The sequence below is a fragment of the Octodon degus genome, unplaced genomic scaffold (genome assembly GCF_000260255.1).
Source record: "Octodon degus isolate 3935 unplaced genomic scaffold, OctDeg1.0 scaffold00126, whole genome shotgun sequence".
NCBI classification, from domain to species: Eukaryota; Metazoa; Chordata; class Mammalia; order Rodentia; family Octodontidae; genus Octodon; species Octodon degus.
The window spans coordinates 2,491,178-2,496,981 of record NW_004524702.1 but is presented as its reverse complement, the minus strand read 5'-3'; the positions used below and the strand labels follow the sequence as shown (position 1 = coordinate 2,496,981).

The 5,804-nt window shown below is 52.1% G+C and overlaps 1 protein-coding gene across 1 annotated transcript in view; it reads left to right on the top strand.

Annotated features, from left to right (window-relative positions):
* Nucleotides 1-385: 385 nt before the first annotated feature.
* Nucleotides 386-5,804, top strand: part of Ano10 (anoctamin 10) — a 136,150-nt gene continuing 130,731 nt past the window's right edge. Inside the window, exon 1 of the mRNA XM_023700751.1 lies at nt 386-458. The gene's annotated coding sequence lies outside the window, so the exon portion shown is untranslated. The remainder of the gene's footprint in view (nt 459-5,804) is intronic.

The following is a 5,804-nucleotide window of genomic DNA, read 5'->3' as shown; positions in this document are numbered from 1 at the left end:
GCAAGGAGTCCCAGTCACGAGAGACCTGACCTGCCGGCGGGGTGACAGAAGACCGGATCCTGGTTCTTGGGAGATGGAAAGGGGGCGCTGTGAGCGAGTCTGGTCCCTCTTGCCCTGCTCCGAGCGGCTCCTCCTCAGCCGCCATCAGTCCGGACTGTCCACTGCCCCAGTGACCACAGCGAGGTCCCGCCCCGAGTGACGATTGCACACCCCAGAGAGACCACGCCCACCGGGCCCTGGTGTTCCAGACCCCGCCCCATGGGCGTGGCAAACAGGGGTCCCGCCCCCAAGCCTGAGAGCCCCGCACAAGCCCCGCCCCAAGCACGGCCCTCGGCCCCGCCCCGCCCTCAGCCCCGCCCACCGGCATGACGACACGCGGCCCCGCCCCTGTCGGGAGCGTCCCCTCGCGGCTCGGCGTCTCGGCTCCACGCCGGCCGGAAGACAGCGCCCGGGCTGTGGTGAGTGGGTGAGGAGTGGGCAAGCCCGGTGCGACGCGGCGCTGGGGCTGGTGTGTGGTCCGGCTCCCTGCGGGCCCGGCTCGGCCCTCCGGCTCCTGATGTGCACCGGGCTGCGGGACCCGAGCGCGGCGCTGCGACGGCCTGGGCGGGCTCGGGACGTGGGTGGAATTGGGGTCCTCCCTTGGACCCGCGAGCGTCGCAGCCGGGCCCACCCGGGGCTCCTTCCGAAATATAACCGGTTGAAGTTTGCTCACGCGTGGCCGAGCGCGCTGGACGCCGAGGGCTGGGCGGTGCGGTCTCGTCCCTGCGCACGCGAGGCCGGGAGGCCGTGAGCCGCCGCCGGGTCCCGGCTCTGGCCGCGGGGTGGGCGCGGGGGGCGGAGCCCTCGTGGCAGGGCGGCCCGCGGGGCGGCGGGGAGCAGGGCCGAGCGTGTCGACGCGTCTCGTCCTCACGTGTAGAGTTTCTTGTGTGTTATTTGCTCACGGGTCCGCAACCCCGGGTCCCACAGCCTGTGGTTCCCCGGGCAGGTGAGGGAAGGACGGTTTTACAGATTCCTGACTGGGGTAATAGCGCTTCCTTTCTAGCGTTATCTCGCTTTCTGGTATTATCTTACTTTCTAGTGTTGTTTTACTTTCTATCCTACTTTCTGTTATCTTACTTTCTATCTCACTTAAACTTTTCTCACTTAGCATTTTACAGGATCACAAAAATTCTTAAGCAACTTTTTTTGGTTGTCTCTTTCTTTTTTTTTTTTTTGGTAACAAGAATTGAACCCAGAGTCTTCATACTAAGCTGTATCCTTAGCCCTTTCTAAATCTTTTATTTTGAGACAGCATCTTGAGTAGTTGCGGAGGTTGGGCTCAAACTTGGATCTTCGAGCTTCTGCCTCCTGAGTGCGGGGATTATAGCTGTGCACCACAGTTCTAAACATTTTATAATCACTCATCACATGGACTTATTTAGTATCAAACCAGAGTTTCGGTTGGGTGTGTACTGCTTTGCTTGGAGGTAGAGTTCACTTCTGCCCAAGGCACACATATTTGTGCCGCTCCAGCATGCTTTATTAGCATATTCTTCATCTCTGCACATCTCAGTTGTCTCTAGTTTTGCTTTTACAAAATATAAGGGTTTTCTCTTTGAAAGCTGCCAGCTCTTATTGTTTAGTGTCCTAATGAATTGAAAGTCGTTTTTAGTTTAGCTGAGGCTTTCTACATATATGTTGAAAAGAGGAAAATAGGGAATCAAATGGAAGGGATATTTAAAATTTTTGATTTTGAAATAGATTTATTTTAAAATTTGCTGAAACAGTAGATTGAATCCCCTTACACGCTGCACACAGCTTCCCCAGATGCACACATCTTATGTGACCCTGGTGCAGTTGTTGAAACCAAATTGACCATGCTACCTTCCTGTTAAGTAACCTGCAGGCCTTCTTTGGATTTCACCAGTGGTCCTGCTAATGTTTAGATCCAGTTCAGCTCGGCAGTTAGTCGTCCATGTCCTCAGCCTCTCTGCGTCTGGGCAGCTCCTGAACAAGATGACAGGGTGCCATGAAGAGGCCCTCCACAGTGCCCATGTCTCCTGAGTGCGTGTCCTGCGCCCCGTGCCTTCGAGGGGGTGTTCACTTCCTTTCCCATGTGAGTGGATCATGTAGCAGCGAGGTGCTCTCTAATGAGTTGTCCCATTTCTAGATCATCAAGCCACAGAACAGAAGCACTGACCCAAGTAACCCATGCCTCTGTTAGGATATGAACTGACAGTGGGACTCTCCCCAGAGTGTTGTGCCAAATGCCAACTCTTATCTTAATGACCTTGGTTAGTATGGCCAACGTGTCCCAGTTTTAAAACAGAAAATCTGTTTCTGGAAAACCCATCCAGTTCCGGACACCCTGGGACATTTGTAGTAAGAGAGCACAGAGTATTTCAGATGTGATTCCAGACGCACGAAGCAAACCCTGGCTGTAATGTTTAGCCTCGGTGGAGCTGAGTGGCTGTGCTGGTCAGCCCGGGGCCTGGCCTGCGGTGGTTGAGCTGTCTGCAGTGGCCCTCTTGGACTCAGGGACACTGAGGTGTCAAGTCCCAGACAGGTCCCTTGGGACCATCCCTGCCCACAGCCTGCACTGTCCCTGTCACTGTGCATGGCTACATGCAGAGCGCTTTTCCTCCCTCAGGTCTGTCGTGGGTTCTGCATCTCTGCTCAGGCCCTTAGGAGGCCCTGTTGTGTCCTCCTACACCTGTCTGATCATGTTGTGGGGCACTGTTATGGAGTGCCTTGTGCCCTGGGACCTCTGCAGGTGCCCTGGCCTGTTCCAATCTTGACCGTGCATGTCACTGCCTTCCTGCTGAGGAAGTCCTGCCCAGTGCCCAATGTGACCCGTGAGCCTTTGAGTTTTTCCTCTTGAACAGTCCTTATTCTGTAGCAACAGTGAGTGGCTACTACTTTGCTTCTTGTTTCTCCTTGAGTTTGAAACAGGTGATTGTTAAAGAAACCTTTTGCATTTCCTTTATCAGTCTTCAGATTTTTTTTTTTTTTCCCCCAAACGGGGGATTGAACTCAGGCCCTTGTGCTTGCTAGGCAAGCACTTATTTTACTGAGCCATCTCCCTGTCCCAAAGAACTCAGCTAAGGGGCAGGCCCCCAGTCTTCAGATTTTTGATAACTCCATTTATTTTAACCCAAGCTGAGGAAGGGCATAATCCCCCCAAATAAAAGCTTGGTTACTGTTTTCCTGATCTTTGATAGAATAACTCCTCAGCTTCCCATCCCTCTTTCTCTGCGTCTTGACCTCCACAGTCAGGATTTCTCACTGTGGCTCATGTGAAAGTCAACAGAATCTCGGGGACTGTGCAATTCCGCACAAGGTGAAGCAGAAACAACTTTGAGAACACGCTCTCACTTCCATGCCTTGGAGCCTCTCAGGCATCTGGCTGCCCTGTGCCTTGTCATGCTGGCTAAGGTCCTGACTGAAGGGGAACGCAGGATGGGGTCGGAGACCCGAAGTGTCCAGGAAGTTGGCATGTGTTGCCATCCCTTGCTGTTAGATTGGCCCCACCTGGAGACTGACAGGCCAGCCACACCTGCAGCCTTCGTGGCTCCTCTCTTGGTACAATGCTTTGGCTTCACTTTTTGTTCATTGTTCATGGCAGTGGAGCAAACTCTTTTTCAGACCCTCTGGTGACAGTGGGCTACAGAGCTCAATCCAGGCCAACACTGTCACAAGGCTTCTGTTTCCCATGGTCTTCTGTCTTCACACGTGGCATTCATGCCATTAGGACAGTTTAGTGGGAGAAGTGGACCTGATTCCCTTGACCAGGGAGCACAAGAGGAAAATCTGTGATGCCCACATCCGGCTGCCTGCAGGACACAGAGGGGCAGGTGCTTTCTGATCCCCCAGAGGAGAAAACATGCAAAGGGGACAGAAGTCTCCTGGACAGAGGACACTGTGGAGCAGGGTGATAGTACAGGAAGAAGAGAGCACAGAAAGGAGTCTGCAGTTAGGGGTCTCCATGCATGCATGGCACAGTCACGGAGCAGCTAGCGAGAGTAATAGAGGAGTGGAGTGGTGCAGGACGATGCCATGGGCAGTGTCTCAACCTGCAAGAGCATCTTCTATCACAGGGCCTCTTGGGTCCAGGCAGGGCACAGTGGGAGCCTTCCCTCTCCCATAGCGCTCACTGCCCAAAGCGTGATCCAGGCGATCCTGGCACTAATGTTGGTCTTGGAATTTTTATTGAGTGTAGACATACAGGACACAGTGGTAGCAAGCCAGTGATATTTCTGACAGTGAGACCATAATACCAGCTTGAACTGGTTTACTGGTTGCTGAGTGCACAAAGATCTTCCCCAGAAGTCCTGGGCCATATGTCTGTCTTGGTTACACTGGCGGTGTGACCCTGGGTGTGAAGAATACTACCGTGAGGAGTGACACCGTACAGCTCCTTGAACTCTCAAACTCGGATGTCCAGCTGCTATGGGGTTATTGACATTCATCTTTGGAGGGGAGGTGGCTTGCAGTGATACAAGTCCTTTTATGTCACATGCTGCCAGACAGAGTGCTTTCACTGTTAACCTTTGCATAGAAGTGGTTTCTAAAGCCAGGTAGCTTTTATACGGGGATGACATGTTTTTAATCTGGTGAATAAAGCAAAGTATTTTCTAATATAAAGTCAAAAAGATATCATTCGGACCCAAAGTGTGTGTTTTACATTTATTATTGAAAACATGGGACTTTTCTACTGTTTCACAAATACAATACCACTTTTTTTTCATAAAAACTATAAGCTCATCAAAATAAAAATGTAAAGAAGACAATCATAATCATCCTAAATCAAAACCTCATATCAGAACCTGGAGAAGTCTTAGAATAAAGTCTTAGTCACTTTCCTCTGAAACCCACAAGGAAGGAGAAGTTTATTCTGGGTCATGTTTCAGTCCGTAGTAGGCTGGGTCAGCCTACAGAGCCAAGGCAGGCCGGATAGCATGGCAGAGGGGCCTGGCGGAAGACAGCTGCTCAGGGAAGGGCAGATGGGAAGTACAGAGTCGGGGAGGAGGCGCAGCCTTCCAGGTCAAGTCCACTGTGACCTGCTACTTCTGACTGACCCCCACCTCCTCACAGCAGGCCACCTATGATTCCCCTTTATCCAGTCACTCCCCAAGGTGCTGCTATGATCCCATGAGGGGGACATCTACGTATAAACCATAGTGTTCCCCCGGCCCTTAAAGACTCAAGCACATCTCTGCATTTAGCCCACGTCTAAGAGCTGCTGAAGTCCCAACAGTTCCAGTTTTCCTGAAAAGTTGAAGTTCTGAGTCTCTGAAATTCAGAGCAAACTCCTGGCTCTGAGCCTCTATAAAAATGAAGAGAAAGTCAACACTTCCAGTAGACAGTGGCACAAGGTAAACATTCCCATTACAAAAAGGAGGAATGGGGGCCTAGAAACCAATTGGAACCAAAGGAGACTGAAACACAGCAAACATCAAATCTTGTAGCTTGTGTCCAGCACCAGAGCAGGTTGTAGCAATAAGATGTGGACTCCAGGGCTGGCCAGATAGCTCAGCGGACTGAAGCACCTGCTTAGGTAGGTGTGGGGACCCGGGTTCAATCCCCTGTGTGCTGTGCCAGCCCCACCCCCAGGGCACGCTGAGCCGTTGACTAAGACTGTGTGTGGTGGCGCACGCCTATGATCCCAGTGCTTGGGAAGCTGAAAACGGGAGGATTGATACTTTGGATCTGTGTAGTGAGCCCCTGTAAGACCCTGTACTAAATACATTTTTTAAAAGAGGCTGTAAACTTCAGATGGCTGGGGTGGCACCACCTATGTGGGTCACCAGTGGCTGTATCTCTCA